We start from the raw sequence: 17,754 nt of genomic DNA on the forward strand, positions 1-17,754 counted from the left end.
GGAATGTGACAAAGTGGCCTTGAGTCTGCAAGCATCACGGCGCTACTGCACCAGTCCATCGATGGTGTTGAGCTGCGCATTCTCCTGTAACGCTACGACCGGTGTGAGTCGTGGAAGGAATGTTATGGTCCTCATAGCTTCTCGATTTACGGCTTCAAGGCGATCCCATTGTGCTCTTGTAAGATGCTGGAACTGGGCCTGATAAACAATACGTGGCTGCAGAACCACCCTCACTAACTGGCGTGCAACAGACGAGCCAGCGCCACCTCTTTTAGGTGCAATTCTTCTTATTAAACTCATAGTTTGAAGTGCTTGTTTTTTTGCCTGAGAAAGCCAAGCAGTGGCTGATCCTGTTTGGTGAATTAGTAAGCCTAGAATTTTCAGGCTCGAACTTTCTTGTATTGGGGTGCCTGATAGAGAGAGACGAATTGGGTTTGAGGTAAGTTTACGGCGTCCCCAGCGGTTGGCGACTGACGTGTATGAAGTTTTACACACAGAAAGTTGAAGGCCAATGGAGGATGCGTAATCAAAGGTTACGTCTAATACTGACTGAAGGGCGGACTTTTGAGTGAGAAGATCATGATGAGTGCTCCATACCGTGATATCATCTGCGTATTGCAAAAACTTGATTTCAGGGATATCATGTAAGCGCCACGCCAATGGGATGAAAGTAATAATAAACAACGTCGGAGACAATACTGATCCCTGGGGCACGCTACGTTGTGAAACGAATGAACCAACAGTGTCACCACTGAGGCGTATTGCAAATTTTCTCCCGTCCAAAAATGATGCGACAAAAGTGCGTACTCTCGGAGGGAGATGAAGCATGTCAATGACATTCAGGATTGCAGCATGACTGATGTTGTCATATGCCTTTTGAACGTCCATTGCTAATATGGTACGTACATTGCGGCTGCGGGCAGATGATAGAACTTCTTATACCAAGACAGCCAACCCGTCCTCTGTGTACCCACGTATGGACGAAATCCAATTTGAGCAGGGTGATAAAAACCATGCTGTTCAAACCACCAAGAAAGTCATGTGGCTAGCATTTTCTCGGCGAGCTTGCAGAGCGTTGATGTTAAGGAGATTGGTCGTAAGTTGGCGAGGTCTGTTGGAGGCATCCCAGGTTTGGGAACAGGGATCACAGCGGTTTTCCAGCTCTCGGGTACGACACTATCAAGCCACACTTTGTTTATGGTGTCTAGTAGTTGAGGAAGTGCACTAGTACTGAGGTTCTTGTAAACCTCATACTGAATTTTGTCCAGGCCGGGCGCCGTTTTCCGTTTCGCATCGTCAATTGCAGCCAGCAGCTCAGACATCGAAAAGGAGCTCGCAATTCCATCTGCGTCGACAGCAGATGGTAGTTTCCATGCGTCTGCAGGAATACCTGCCAAATTAAGACTTGCAGCTGAAGGAGGCAGTATATCGTATTTTGGGAAAAAGTTTCGAGCAGCTTCTTTGGCGAAATCGCCCTGCGACAGATTAGCCGCAAAGCATGCTGTTGGTGCTGCGTCAGTACAACGACGACCGTGTTCCATTGCATGAAACTTTCGCCAGAGTGAGGCATTCGATGATTTATCAGAAATTTCTTCACACCATGCATGCCACTGGCGTCGCGAGAGATCGTGTTCATATCTCCGAGCCTTCGCAGAAAGATAATTCAGTCGTGTACGTGCCTGCCCCGAAGTAGGGTCTCGCGTAGCAGCCAGCTCAGCTTGACGGCGGGCTGCCCACAAGTTAAGCAGGCCGAGATCTGGTGTCGGTTGACCTACATCAATCCAGGTAGTAGTCGTAGCGCTGTTTAGTGCTCTCTGTATACGGTCAACAAAGAGTGACGGCGAATCTGAAGACATACTGTCGAGACATGAGCGAAAGCTGTCCCAGTTTATCACAGAACATTTACGGCGTAAAGGGCAGAAACGGGAGGGATGGAGACCGATGATGATAGGGTGGTGATCACTTCCCCAGCAGTCTGCCTTCATGTGCCATGAGGGAGTTCCCGCGCCCAACCACCACGTCGTCTGGAGCATAGGCAGTACTACGTATGTGCCGCACAGGCCGTGTTGCTGTCCCAGGGTGATTAAGCAGAACAAACAGGGCATCAGTGAAGGCGTCCCGCACACGCCTACCACGAGGGCTTGCAGTCGGATAACCCCAATCCGGGTGAGGGGCGTTAAAGTCGCCTCCGACTAAAATGGGACACCCGGGGTATTGCCGACGAACACTTAATAACCAGCCAACATCAATACGGGAAGAGGCGCCTCCAGCTGGTCGAACGTAATATGAAACAAGAACAACGGTTCCTTTCAGAAATTTCGCAGAAACTGCTACTACCTCTTGGTATGATGTGCACCAGTTTTTGCTCTTGTTGTCACGTGATCCTTCGCTTCCGAGGTGCAAAAACTGAGTACCGTTCAAACGAGCTGCCCTTGGCGCTTGCTTAATTTGGACCGTTAGGAGGAGCCGGTCTAGCCATCCTGCGAGAAAAACAAACAGCAGCACCCACGCTTCTTTTTTTTTCTACCAGTGCGAAAACGCTGACAGGAAGGCGGTGCCAGCGGCTTGCCAGCGTAGACGGCGCGGTTTAAAACGAGATACGGCTTGGAGTTGCTCTCGGCAAAGCGATATGCATACTTCCTTCCTTTTTCTTCTTTTTTTTTTTGAAGCGAAATCTTCACTAAACTAGGTATAAAAGGCTTCGCGTGACACTAAATTTGGCCTTTTAAGAGACCTTGGCCTAAATATGCGTGGATGTATACAATCTCGTGGTGTTCTCCGTAATGTCTACTGCGCCTTCCTTTCCCCAAAACCTAACATAAACGGAGAGGCAGCCCTGGGTTGTGCGGTGTCCGCGCACGTTAACGGCCCAGGAGCGGCCAAAATAATCTGTAGCCTTCCACTATAGGACTTCTTTCTCTTCGCTTCCTCTCCCATCTTCCTTCCATCAAGTCTGGCAAATACTGCACCTTTTCTTTTCTTATAAACCAATGTACAATATACAAGAAAAATATGAAAACATGATCTCGACCATAATTTCATGGCGTCCACTCAAACGTATAAGGCTCCTTCTTAATTAAATAAATATTATGAAAAAAGTGCGAATTGAAAAGCGGGCGTTAAAATGGCTATCGCTGCAATACTGACAGCGTTCGCTCTATCACTAGGTTCAAGCCACGCTTAAACCTCCACAAATTTTTTTCCCAGCGCTGAGGTATGGGCTGCGATGGTATGAGCGGCAGCGGAGGGAGCCCTAAAAGTTTGACTGCTTCTGTGTGCGGACACTGGGCTCAGTAGGCCGGTTTTGTACATTAGGTTCAGAACCCTATGTCAAACAATATCTTGTATAATTTCTCGCTTTAATTACAACCGTCAATGTTTATGCCCATTTTGATTGTCCTCACAGACTTGATAGTTATTTCTTTCCCGTCACTACAGAATTTCACTTATGTGTGCGAGCGTACATGCGAATAACTCATGCGCAGGTACTCAATATGTTTTCAGCTCTGCCGGCGGTCAGTACTCACGCACGTTTTTAATACAATGAGGAAAGCAAACGCAGCGCGCAGCAAAGAAGCAGACTCACGACTCCGAGTCCTTGCGTCGCTTCGCATACCGGCCACCCCGACAAACCTTCGGAAGAAAAATAACGAAAGCGAAAAGTTGCGAACGCACAGAATCGTCGCTGTCTCTACGTTCCTGCGAATCGCGTCTTTTGACTGCGCGCCTCTCTCAAGAAAAAAAAAAAAGGAACACTCCATGAGATACGTACATGTGACGTATAGGCTACGTCATCTATGTGTCATATGATTCCGCAACTAGGAACTGCTAAAACATTTTCCTCCCCCCAAGGTAGGCCCGTTGTTAAATTGCAGCCAATTGCTTTGTGAAAAGGTGAAAATGCGCGGGGTGCCTGACACTAAGCAGGAAACCTCTGTTTACAACACGCCGAAAGCAAAAAAAAAAAAGAAAGAAAAAAAAAACCGTAGAACACAAGAATATGAGTAGGCGGAGACTTTTAAGAAAGTGGCGGTTTTTGAGGACGTGTTGTTAACAGAAAACATGCCCAAAACATTCCACGTGCGGCATTAGGTGGATCTGAACTTTGACTCACTCAGCAAGAAAATTATCGTTAAAATGAAAACTACAACTCAAGTGGTCATAACAACTAGCCTGACGATGCCTGCATGGTCGTTTAGCGGTTAAATATATGCTACTGGTACGGCAGGACTTGTGATCTTTTCGATCTAGATGCAAGATACAACTTGGCCCATGTTGGCGGAATGTAGCTGCAGGAAATCAAATGCATTCGTACAGGATGCAGAGTGCAAGGGTTTCACCCGTGCGTCTGTCATAGCTTTGTTTGGTGAAATGCTTTGCATGACAATAATTGATTAAATGAAATCACTTGAAAGCTTGGGAGACTGAGTGGGCTGAAGGGGTGTATCTCTGTGAGCTCCCTTTATGAAACCGCACTTAACTCGATCGACCGGCCTTTTGATGTCAACGCATGTAGCCCAATGCCTAAAGTGGCAGCGCGACCAAGCGTTCCAGTTACATTCCACAGGCGCTTTCATTTTTGTAGCGAGAGCTACATTGGCCTCTGTCGGCCATTTCGCCGTGCTTGTCTCTGCCTGTCTGGAAAGCGAAGAAAGAGGCAGAAGTCGTGGGGAGGCGGAAGCTGGCAGCTGACATGGCCAAGTACTAACTAGACGTAGGGCTTCCTGAAATTACTTTTGGCAGGAGCTGCCAACTCGGGCCTCCCCTTTCACATGGGAGGGTGATATCACAATCAGCCAGCCAAAATCCTTGCATTCACGTTATCCCTAGGCCACGCAGGCACGTTCATACGGCTTGGTTAAAGCGGGGCTTTATATGTTGGCTGGTAGCTTACGCTATCGCGTCATCGCGAAGGTTGGAGGGAAAACAGTGAGAAAGAGGTGCCGTAGTGGAGGGCTTCGGACCACTGCGCGATAGAAGCTTTCGCCTCATCGTACTTTAGTGGTCAAAAGGGCCCGATAAATAAAGCTGACACCATAGAGTAAACTACTATAGGCACAAAAGCCACGTCCTTGCTTTCAAGCCGAACCTAAGCGTAGCCAAGCAGATAGCACTCGCGTAACTCCAGGTTTAACCACAAGCTAAACACAAGATTTTTTTGTACACCCCCTAGAAACAGCCAGCAGCATTCAACAATGAACTAATGCAGTGGGGCAGCTGTTGTAAGGACTCAGATCTAGGCTCTAGCTCACGCTTTTTGTCTCGTGTGGGCCAAGAGGTATGTACGGGGACGAACGGAAACGGCAACCTTAACTTATGTGGTTTACCTTATGTGCAGTTCACGAAAGGCGCACATAGCAGCACACGTGAAGGCAGTACGCAGCGGTTGGAAAAGCTGAGGTGCCCGTTGGGACGGTATACCATGGCTTTCTCTCATGGAGGTGTCACGCTCGCATAGAGCTATTGCCTCTGGATTACACATCCAGTACACAGTACACTTATGGGGCCCGATATACGCCGGGAGCTGGACAGTTAAGCTGTTTTATAACGTTCGACTCGACGCACGTATGCGCTATGTTGCATGCATGATTATAGAAATCGCCGCTTAAAAGCGAGGAGAAACACAAATACTTTTGCAGATACACCCCCGCAACGCTTGATTGGCTGCTGCTGCTGCTACGTGGTGCATCTGAGACAGCAGACGCTGTAAATTAATGAATGAATACAATTTCTCACCTGCAGAAGTGTACTGCCCTGAGGCCATTTAATACCCCGACTGCGGAGCTGGTTACGAAGGCAAAGCCGACGCGAAACGCAGGGACGCTCTTAAATTTCTAATTTTTGATTTTGTGTAGGTAGGGGGATAGCTCGAACGCAGTCCCCCACTACCAAAAATTAGATGCCCCACCTACCCCAAATTTGAGATAGAGGCAGGGGCCAGCACGAGCGTAGTGCAATGCTCGCGCCTCTCCCTGGGGGCACCGCCTAGGTGATCACGGCAGCCCCGACACCCATGGAAGTGTGAGCAATGCGCGTCTCGGCTCCGATAGCCATCCCGCTTGTCTGACCAAGCGACGCCGGTTAGAGGCGCACAAGGATTCAGTTCTTGCGGCAAAGTATAAGACTAAGTTGAGCAGTCCTTAAACCCTCACCTCTTTCTACTTGTTTGAAAAAGAGCTGTATTCTGAAACAATGTTAAAGCTGTATGAGGAAAGAAAAAACAACAAAAAAAGAAAACGGTACACGAGAAATTGCAGCTTCGTTTGTGCGCACCACGCGACCCCTTACTCCGTATGTATATGCTTTATTTGTTTTTATTTAATTTCGCGCGCGTATCATGGCAACGGGCGAACGTAACTCCGGCCTCGATGGAGGCGCCTCTCGCGGCGAGCAGCGCAGTGGAGACAGCAAACGCAGCAAACGTTCTCCGGCGCTCGCTTTGGCCGATTGCCGCGGCTGGGCGGCGTACTCATTTTGCGAAAAATGTTGGGGTGAATTACTAACTGCTCCGTCGTTGGGTGCAACAGCACATATGGGAATTCTCCCAGGACCAGGATTTCCAGCTTCCCAAACAAGCCATACGGATCGCGCTTGTTCGCCTGCAGAAGTCCAGCGGCGTCGGGGCGACACAAATTTCGCAGCATCCTGCACCGGGGGCGGTCCCTCTCTGCTGTCACGTGCTTCTACGTCCCCACTTGGACGAGCGCGCCTCGAGTGGCCGATCGGTCTGTCGGCGGCGGCGGTAGCTGCGCCAGCTGAGTGTGAGTGTCATCTGCTTCTACACTGTGAGTGCTGCTATGTGCTGCTAAGCGGCTTTCTCAGCCAGAACCTGCAATGGGACCTGCAGGCGGGAGGCAGTAACACTATCACGTCCCGCCCTCAAAGGCGGACCTTAAGTGGCCCCCTCATTTTTCGTTAATCGCAGTTCAATACGCACTTAACCTCTGGTGTGTCAATAAATGAGCTTTGAAGTAAATATGTGGTTCATGATTTTGTGTCATCTGTCAGACGTCATGTCTGGGTTATCACAGGTGTTGCAGATATTCTCCTTACCTCTAAGGTGTCTTTGCAACATTTTATGTTCAGACCAGCTGAGTGATGGTCAGTATGACCTTTGATAACCGTTCAGCACATTTGTTGTTGCAACCACCCCAAGTTAAGCTAATTTCAAAACAATTACATACACCTTATAAGTTTCCTTTGAAAGCCTTCACCTGTTTTCTTGCTTCCCTACTACAGTGATCACAGTGTGAGAATATCTAAGCGAACTGTATTCACAAGGGTGCAGGTAATGGTACAAAGAGAGGTTCCAGAACATTTAGAAGTCATTACGAGACAGGACTCGAACCAAACGCTTTTTATTCGTCTACCTCAGAGACCAACCCAGAGCATGAGCGTTCATGACGCGTGGCTCCTGTCCCGTTTTCTGATACTATCGCTCTCCTCATCAAGAGAGTGCGCTGCTAGAGAGCCCCTCCCTCCAGTGAGGAGCAGATCGGCTTATAAGAAGTGTGTCAGGGCACCAGTGAAATATTAGGCAGGCTTCAGCGGCTCTAAGATTATAGTATCGGCTTAACGGTAAACATCTATCATGTAGGAGGTGGGATGGTGGTCCGGAATATGAAACAGCCCTTGGTATAGTGGTTGAAGAAGGCGGCAGGGATTGTCGTGACGCATAAAAACATGTAGCAGTATTGAGGTCCGACGATATATCAGATATAAGTTTGCCGAGTTGGTCTACGGCGCGGCGGTTTTGGTCGAGTGTCGGACCACTTCAAGCAGAAGCTGTATGTAGTAGGTAAAGAATATGCATTCATCTAATATAATGAAAGAAAATGTCCGATACATGCTGCGACTGATCCGGTTCAGTGAGATTTACCTGACCGTGGGGTGGGGCGAGTGAAGGGTAGAAGAAGTCATAAAGAGGCATAAGGAGGTTTCATAAACAAGCTCAGCTTCAGGACACCAGAGATCTTGTTTGAAGGTTCCGTAAAACTGGCTGGAACACTACTGGACAGTATACGGCCAATGACATGTCGTAACAGTTTTAGCCAACTAACTATTACAATGAAACTCTCGTTATTTTTTCACCTTCTGAAGCTTAATTACCAGTGCTGCCTTTTTAAGTAGAAATTTTATAGCAATACTAACTCCTCAGTACTTTTCTATGTAAGTTCTTGAAAATTATACCGTTCATTGAGAACTGTATCTCTGAGGTTTGGAGCCGTCATGACAATCTGTTGTTTCAGCATGACCGCATGGCCTGAGAATGAGAAAAGCCTGGAAACTTTTTATGCGCAGAAAAAGAAGCGCTCAGTACCGATATATTTCTTAATAAAACACCCGCACGCGGCAGTTAACAAGAGAGTGAAGCCAAACGATTAACCGACTGTAACAGCGAAATGCCCAAAATAAAGACCATGGACCATGCCGAAACATAACGGCAAAAGCATGTTTGGCCAAAAGTCACTGTTGGAAGACTAGAAGGAAACGGAGAGACATTCGAGGAAATGAATACGCTGTAAACATAGTTTTTCTCCACATGTCCAAGGAAAAGAATATCATGAGAAAGAAGCTCATGAGAAAAGAATCTTGAAAAAGAGAATGTTTGTTTTAGGTGCAAGGCTGACATTTTTTACAAGTCCACCAATGGACTCTCAGCCTCAACTTACGTTCTACGCCTTGTACGCACATTTAGTAGTAATGCAATGTAAGCAGTTCAAATACATGGCACAGTTGGCTCCCCCTTCAGCGCGCAGTACCGTGTTCAACTAGACATTTCAATAGAGACCTTCGCGCGGACGTATGGGCAGACCGATGCCGTGAAGCATGGATTTTTCCTTCTTGCTCATAGTAGAAGAAGACGACAGGGTAGGCAAAGTAAATTCTGCAAGATGCGTCTTGTGCACAGATTAGATGCAACGCTTCTTGGAGCTCACCAGATAACATGCTTGGCGCCACTGAGCCACGGGAAAGGTTCTCTTGTATCTCTTCCATGCAGTATATACTGGCAATACTGGTTTTCACTTGCGGTTGGACTTACATTAGTAGGTGAAAAGTAGACGCACTGCAGTCATGCGTTTTTCGTCATGTGTAAGAGTAGTTTCAGAGTCGATGGTCAGCGCTGGGGGATCAGCAGCGCGAAGGCAGGAACGACGGAGCACAATGGAGTGATTTACACTAGCTGCAAACAACAACTTGGATATGCACGGCGCACGGATGGCATTACTTAAAGATATTTAACGGGGCAAACAACAGGGAGCAAGTGGCGCAAGCGCGCGTAGATCGGCGCGAGTTGGGCGGCGTGGGCGGCGCCATTTTGTTCAATCCAGCTGTTATCTGCATCGCCGCACCACGCTCTAAATTTTGTTGACAGCACTTTTTATATCTCAACAGTCTTTTTATTAATCTTAAATCTAATATCTAAAAAGTTTATTGACCCCTAAGGGTGCTTTTAAAAGCGAAAACAGAATCTGAGGTCTGAGGTTTACTCATGAGGTTCCTAATGAGGGTTGCTTGCGTTACCTTGACATCAGCATTAGTTTTAGTAGTCGTTCAATATGTTGGACATGCTTACCCCGTTCAAAACAGCCAGTTCTTAGCTATAATTCGGCCCACTCAAAAACCGTAAAAAGAGGAATAGCTCTGAACTGCCTTAGAGCCGCTCTTCAGAAGTCTTGTGAGCACCAAGTGAACATGAGTGTTCAGCAGCAGGTCCTCCGTCTGCGTAGCGCTGGCTTCTGTGACAGCATACTCGCGTCCGTCGCTGAGAGCCTTATTAAAGAGCTCCGACAGGGACGCAAGACAGCAGGCTGCTGTAATGACGGCCTGCGGGGACGTCCGTTGCCTGTGCCCTACATGCACAACTTGTCCCATCGCCTCAAAAAGGCTGCGGGAAAGTACGGCATTCGTGTCGTCTGAACAGCGCCACAAAAGCTGTCTAGGATGTGCCGCGTGGTCAACAGTTCGTCCAGGCAAAAACCTGCGCAACGAAACACGCCACGCGCTTTGTGAACTGCACCATTGGTGTGGTGTATTTAATCCCACTGACCTGTGGTAAGTGTTATATTGGGCAAACAGGCCAGTGCCTGAATGAAAGGCTGCGAAAACACCGGGCTACATTCGCAGCTCTGATGGCTGGTGGCCGTTTTGCCGCACATTGCCGCAAATGCAGAATAAAAACAACAGGCAGTAAAGAAGAAAAAATTGGCTGTGGCTTAGCTTGGTTAAGTCTGGTGATTGCGAAGCAATACGTGGTACTATCACCTCGGTACTACTATTGTACCGCTTGTTGTGATGCTTTGCTGTGCTATATTCACCATGGTGATGCTCCGGTTATGTTTGCTGTTATGGTTATGGTGACGCTTGACTGTACTATGTTTAGGTATGGTTTTTCATACGTCTGGAAGAAAGGCGCAGTATCTGACACACTTTCTCCAACAAGTGTGCGTTTTGATTGTACGCCATCGCTCCTGTAGCGTGGCGTTCCTTGGCGCGCGCTTAAGTGTGGGATTGGCAGGAACGCTAGACAAGGTGAGACTTCTCAGGCTTTCGCCTTTCACTACTTTAGTCGCCGAACTGGTAGTGCTGCTAGTAGATGCACGTTCCAAACTATCGGAAAAATTCGTACCTTCCTCTCCTCCTTCTGTCGTCGATTCTGCTACCGAAGACATTGACCGCCTTTTCCGCCTAGCTACTTCTTGCGCACGTCGCTTGGAAAGGCGACGGTGTGCCCCCGTTCTTACACAGATGGTATGACGTCACGCAGCGCACAGCGCCACTGGTGAGAGGAGCAGAAGTCAGGCGGTAACTGCCACCGCGCAAGGCGACGGCGCGAGTTGAGCCCCACTCTTACACAGATTGTATGACGTCACGCAGCGCGCAGCGCCACTAGTGAGGGGAACGGAGTCAGGCCGTAACTGCCACCGCGTAAGGCGACGGCGCGAGTTGAGCCCCCACTCTTACACAGATGGTATGACGTCACACAGCCAGGTCACGCTTAAGGTCAAGCGTGGCTGCCACTGCCGCGCCTTTTGACAGGCTGAGGTGGTAGCTAAAGTAGTATTGCTTCGCAATAAAATGCATTCCACTTTTTAGCCACACGAGAGTGCTGAGGCGGCTTCATAGGCAGAGTGATAGGGAGATATTTGAGGCGTTTTGTATGATAAGGCAGGGGATAAGTGCGTGAGCACACCCTCAATAGCCCTCACGAAAAAAAGATACTCTATTTGTCAAAACTCTTGCGCGTCAATTTGGTTTAAATGTTTACTGTTTGTTATGACAACATGCTTCTTAATAAAGGAAAGGGGGGGAACAGTCTCCTGAGCATGCGCCTAATGCGAGTGTATAAATTTTGTTACGTGTGCAATAAACGTCAGTTGGTCTTGCGTGCTGTCCCGTCAGTACCTTTTGTCGCTGTCCTTTGTGTTTTTCCATGCTAGTTGCAATGTCGCAGTCATTAACCTGCTGTACCAAGGCTAGTTGGTCCTTCGGTGAAGAAGATTCCAGACAGGCAGGCCAGGATACAGGTGGGGGGTAGGGATAGTGTGATGATTGTATGGCGGCAGGACAGAGGAAAAAGAGCGTTCAAGATGCGCGTAGAGGGAGTTAGGGCACGAGGGGTCAGCTCTCATGTGACAAAGGTAGAGGCTCACCGGGGCAATGAGGGCATTTTGATTGAGTTTTACGGAGGACTCCGCTTTGGGGGATAGTGAGGGCTGGGTGGGGCGCCAGAAAAGAGGGGCAAAATGTTCCTTTAGCTGCGTGTATTGCTCTTTCATGGTATGTTTTAGAGCGTGTGCCTCGTCACTTGTCGTTGGGCTGAACCAGGTGATCACCCGAACAAGGTTCTGGGAATCGCGGGCGATCTGTTTACACAGCTTATTTCCGGCGATCCCTGTATAACCAGGGATTCACTTTAGAGTGATAGTGGCTGGGCGTAAAGCGAAGATGGCCTCATCGAGGCTGTCTAGTAGGTCAACGGGTATAGTGCGGTGGTGGATGGATTGAAGAGTGTTTTGTGAGTCCGTGTATATAATGTAGTTGTTTGCGGAGGCCATCTGCCCGAACATCTGAGCGGCGTGCACGATGGGTGAGATTTTAGGAGTGGTTGAGCTGGGAGAGCTGCTAAAAGGTCCACACGTGTGGCGTATGAGGTCTGGAAGATGCGGGGAATGAATGACATGCGCCGGTGCCAGTCTCTGAAAGGCGTGAGGCGTCTGTGTACGCCGCCGTATGAGTAGAGAAAGGAGAGTTGTGGGTGGTAGCTTGGTCCTGTCGACGACCGTCATGGAACCCTGGCTTGTTGTGCCGAGGGATTGATGCATTGCAAAGGTTATGAGCGAGTGCATGACCGGGTATGAGGAGAGGAAGATCAATTTGGGCATTCCAGCCTCCCATAGAGTCCATCGACCCTGTTGCGTGCCTGACAAGCGGGCTAGCTGGCGCTTCCGACGGAGGTTGATGAGCGCAAGGAGAGGTTGGAAAAGGCGTGTTTCGTAGAGGCGTTGGTTGGACGTGTGAACTGGGAGATGCAGTGCGATTTTCTATAGATTGTTGAGTGCGGCACTGAGCTTGGTAGGCTGTATAAGTTTAAGGTAAGGTATACAGTAGAGGATTTTGTTTAGGTCTAAGGCGTGGGCTAGCTGCATGGCACGTGACTCACTTAGTCCAGCATGATGCCTAACTACCCGCCGAACCAAGTGAGTAGCTTGATGACATGTGTTAATGGCTTGTTGAACAGGGGGTGCTCTGTTTCGTGTGAAGGCGCATACCAAGAACCCTGCATGAATTGACTTAGGGTATGGGTTGGTTACCGATATGTTGTGATATGACCGACTGGGTGGAGCCTTGATATTGTGTGTACTTGAGGAGTTCGGATTTTTCCGGTACTGGTTGAAGTCCGGTGTGAGAAAGAAAAGAGATGAGATCAAGGCATTGCTGTAGCGTGTTCTCGACATCTCCAGGGGACCAGCGGGTGCACCAGAGTGGGATGCATTCAGCGTAAAATAAATGATGCAGATTGGGGATGGAGGCGAGCTTCCGGCTAGAGCCTCGTGTGATGTTAAAGAGAGTGAGGAGAGCAAAGCACCTTGTGGAGTGTCATATGTTAGGATGATTGGTTCAGCAACCGCCGTATTCACAAACACGCCTTCACTCGAACTTCAACTCCAAGCGACCCTCGAGGCCTGTTTTTTGTTTCAAAAAGCAATCTCCACTCGAATCGTTCCTCCAGCGGCGGAGAAAACTTGAGTTTTCTCGAGAATCTCGAGTCTGCGACGACGCTACCTTGGCCGCTCCTCGATCGCCACTCCGCTTGTAAACATGGCCGACATCGCATCGCTCACTCGCTGTGTGGAATTGATTCTGCCGTTATACCAACCTTTTCACGAAAGAAGATACGACAAGGATGCACCGAACCTTTCTCTAAAGCATCAGCTGAGAGTGACAGTGACCCGGGACCTCTGGCACGCTATTTTTTTACGAATGCGGTCATGGCTAGCCTCCGGCCGTCCCTGCCGCTCACGCCGAACATGGATAACCGTGATCAGCCACCGACGTCTGTGCTGTTTGATCGTCGCATCATCGCATTGCGCTTGTGTGAAGCTGGCACATTTCAAGTCGTCACTGGATAAATGGATAACCTTTTCAGAGCCCACCCAGTGCAGAGTTGAAGCGCGATTTGGCCAAATGGTGAGCTCGCCCGCGGCCGGAGTCGAGCTGCGGAGGCGCATTCTCAGTGGCTCGCCCCGCGCGCTTCCGCAGACGATACCGAACTTGTGGGGGAACAGCGTGTTGTATCCAGCTGGCGAGCACCGGAGACGCGGTGGGACTTTGCGGACATCAATCAATTACTTGCCTGTCGCCCAAGCGTACGTAGCACGTCTTCGGACACGCGGCCGGCGCGGTGCTGTCGAGGGAGCGCGTTGGTGTGCTCCTGCTACGGAGGGATATTCGCGGCCGACGAAGAGCATGGCTTTTCAAGCACGTTTTCAATTAGGGCTCCCTACTTGCTTAGAAACTGCACGCGGCATTTTCTTCTGGACAGTCGAATACGGCGTGCATAACCGAAAATGTATCGGGACGCATTTTTGGTTATTTTAGAGAAGTTGTCGCTAGTGTGCGATTTCTGTCTGTTCAATTTTCTTATGAATATTTATCTTGTGTTAGCAGAAAGAAGCTGTACAAGGATTTGTGTGACGTAGTTCTTCCCATACCATTGTACAGGGCCTTATACAGTGGAGGACCAGGACGCGACGTACTTAAGCAGGTGAAGGCGATGCAGGTGCCGTCAAATGCAAAAACTTTTTTCTTTAAGTTACACACGGAAACACTGCCAGTAAAGAAGTTCTTGGAAGGGAAAAATTTATTTTTACCTTGGGGTTCGCATTGCTTAATTTGTAAACAGCCAGAAACTATAGACCACGTTTTCCTACATTGTTGGGAAGAGGTATACTTTTGGGATATTTTACAAAGGACTTTAAAAAAGGAATTTCCATTAGACTCGCATAGTATTAGGTACTTGCCAGTAGAGAATGAGGATGGGGTGCCTTTTGACTTTATTATGCTAATGGCCCTCCACTGTATTTGGCGCTCGAGTATGGCAGGATACCATTGCGATACTGACGCACGGCCAGCACGGATCTATTTTCAGGAAGTCATGAATAGATATATTGAAATTCAGAAACTTGCTCCTGAAGCTCCCGAGTGGCTCGGAAGATTGGAGCCATTAGTGACCCTAAGTGAATTTTAGCATGATGATGCCACAACCCACCTGGATGATTGTTGTATTAATGAATGCTCATTGTGCCCTGTAAGTGGTTTTGTGTATTGTGCCGAAGTCAGGCAATAAAGAAAAAAAAAAGAAAATACGGCGTGCATGAGCTGCAATGCGCTGCGAAGCAGCAGGCATGTTTAGCTGGCCTCCGAGCAGGTTAGAGCCATGCTCGTAGGAGTTCGCGGCTTGTACTTTTTTTTTGCTGCAATATATTTTGACGCCAGGCAATAAAAAAAGTCTGTCAAAGCCTGGTGAAAAAAAAGTCTGTCAAGCCTGGCAATAAAAAAAAAGGTCTGTCAAAGCCTGGAAATAAAAAAGGCAAAGCGGCAAAGGCCGAGCGTATATCTCACACCAAACAATAATCGAAGTATTCACACCATTTCTCGAAGCCTACGTCACCAACAGCGACTGTTGCCAGATGCAAAAACATTTTCAGCCATTTTTCACAGCCGCCCTTTTCATCCAGCCCAAAAAACAAGTTACACTATGCTGTTAACGTCGAGGTCGTTTGCGAAAGTTGTTTAGAAGACTTGACATGAAAAACTGAGCATGTTACACAGTTCAGCACGCAGTTTTCGGGCGAAAAGTTCATCTTAATCTCGTCCCCATATGCCACTTGCGCTGCTCCGAGTGGAGGAGGTATTCTCGAGGAGAACTTGTCGGAGGAAACTCCGAGGGGTTTTCATGAATCCGAATCGGCCCTGGAATGGAGTAGCGGCTGTATTCTCCGTTCCAAGGAGTCGAGGGGGAGCGTCGAGTCGAGGCGCGTTTGAGAATACGGGCGTAAGAGTATTTTGTAGTCGAATTGGGTCGTCCTGTCGTGCAAAAAGTTACGGAGGTGAGTGTATGTGTTATGCCCGCAGGTAGTGTGCTGAACGAAGTCGAGCATCTGATCATAACTGATTTTGAATGCCTTGCGAACCTCAACTGTAACCAAGGCATGTACCTGAGCTGAGGGGGGCTGGAGGAATATGGGTTCGCGGAAGACGAAAAGGTCTTCCGTCGAGACGTGAGAACGGAAACCGACTAGTGTGAGGGAAGAAGTCGATGGTGTCGAGATGCTCCTCAACGCAGGTCATTACCATCCGTTCCATAGTCTTTCCAACAAATGAAGTAAGGGAGATGGGAGGAAGGTTTTGGAGAGTTGACGGTTTACCTGGTTTTGGATTAGGACAATCGTCGAGAATTTCCACTCGTCAGGAAAAGTGCCCTCTGACCAGTGTTCATTGATGTATGAAAGAAGAGTTTCTTTGTCGGGGTCACGAAGGTTTCGAAGAAGAGTGTAGGTGACGAGGTCCTGACCCGGTGTCCAGGAGCGGGAATTTCGTGCGAGAGCAAAATCAAGTTCTTTGAGAGAGAAGAGTCTGTCGAGATCAGCGGGAAAGGCGCCTGTGTAAGCTGGATAGGTTGATAGAGGTGGAGGAATGTAGAGGTCCTAAAGAGTCTGCTCTAGCTGAGCGGGACCTTGCAGGGATAGAAATTCATCGATAATGGGGGTGGGGTAGGGTTGGAGGCCAAGAAGGGAGCGGAGAAGATGCTAGGTGGACTTTTGGTGGAGGGTGCCATTGATGCGGATGCAAACTGAGGGGTTTGGTAGTGTTGGGGTGTGCAGTCCACGGTTCCCATTGATGTTATGAGTGTGGCGTGTTTCTTGAAGTAGAAGGAAAGCCGGTAGAGAAGGGAGAGTGAGAAGCCATTGATAGAGAGGTGTTTATTTGTTGAGGCTGCGGCACTTCCATTGCGCAATTTGGAGTGCCATTGTGTTAGCCATTACAGTGCGTCAGAGGGGGGAGAAAACGACGAAGACGGCGGGGGTGGAGGTAGAGGACCTACCTCGGCCGCAGGAGTTGCGTGTGTACGTTTGAGAGATTGGGAGGTGGCTTGCATAGGGGTGGGATTGTTGAGGTGGATGGTTTTTTCGAAGGAGACGACGCTGTACGTGAGCTCCTAAATTGGGGAGACGAGGGGGGAGACAATGGAGAGAACATTAGAAACGAAGGCTTCGAGGGTGTAAACACGCGGGGTGATTTTGGTCAGTTGTTGCTGACACGGGAGAAGACGGTTTTTTAGGTCAGTGTATTGTTACAAATGTTTAGCGGAGGAGGGGTGGAGAGGTGGGATGGGAGTGTGCTTGGCGTACCTGAGCATGCGGGGGTGTCTGGCGTGGTTGCTGTCAGCTGAGGCTTGACCGGGGGTGACCACCCCTGAGGGGCCGCCTGTTGGTTCCTGGCGGAGGTGGACTGATGCGGGGTGGGTGCTGCTGGTCCCGTGAATTGAGGTTGAGGTTGTGCCGACAACTGAACAGTGGCAGGGCGCAGGAACGATGCTGCTGGGGCTGTAGATAGCGGTTGCAGAGGCATCTGATGAGGCTGGTTCCTTCCCCAGGCAGATGTGGCAGGTAAGGATGTTGAGAATTGCGCAGGTTACTGCGGCTTCTCATGTAGGATAGTGCTAGCCGGGCCCGTAGATGGTGAGACTGTATGATTTAATGTAGCATTGCGTAGCTTGACGCGCTGCTCATAGGAAGCTTTGGCCCAGGCTTGGTCTTGTTGGTACTGGATGGGACATGCGGTGCCGAAAGATGGATGATCTGCCCTGCAGTGAAGGCACCATGGCGAACAGGGATGGGCGTCGTCAGCTGATTGAAGCTGAGTAGAACAGATGTTACAGCGGAGGTAAGGTTCGATACAGGTATGTGTCCGGTGCCCGTATTGCAGGCATTGGGTGCATTTATATGCCTTAGGGTGATGTGGGCGGCAGCGATACGCAGAGCAGCGAAAGTAGACCGTGTTTGGGATTACTGAGCCCTCGAATGTTATCAGGACGGGCTCGGTGGTGCCCATCATGTGGGCGTTTAGGATGTTTGAAAAGTAGCTCTCCTGGCTCTGCATGAGAGCAGCTGTAGAGAGGCTAGCATCAACTCCGTGTATCACAACACAGCAGGAGTTGGTGGGGGCTGCAATGTATGCGTGTGCGAG

At 49.1% G+C, this 17,754-nt stretch overlaps 1 non-coding gene across 1 annotated transcript; it reads right to left on the bottom strand.

Annotated features, from left to right (window-relative positions):
• Positions 1-5,857: 5,857 nt before the first annotated feature.
• Positions 5,858-6,023, bottom strand: LOC146182629 (U1 spliceosomal RNA). The gene has a single exon (XR_014708981.1). It is a non-coding gene; the product is annotated as a U1 spliceosomal RNA (small nuclear RNA).
• Between the last annotated feature and the right edge of the window lie 11,731 nt (positions 6,024-17,754).

The sequence above is a fragment of the Amblyomma maculatum genome, chromosome 7 (assembly GCF_055883805.1).
Source record: "Amblyomma maculatum isolate TAMU_Amacu chromosome 7, ASM5588380v1, whole genome shotgun sequence".
Taxonomy (NCBI): domain Eukaryota; kingdom Metazoa; phylum Arthropoda; class Arachnida; order Ixodida; family Ixodidae; genus Amblyomma; species Amblyomma maculatum.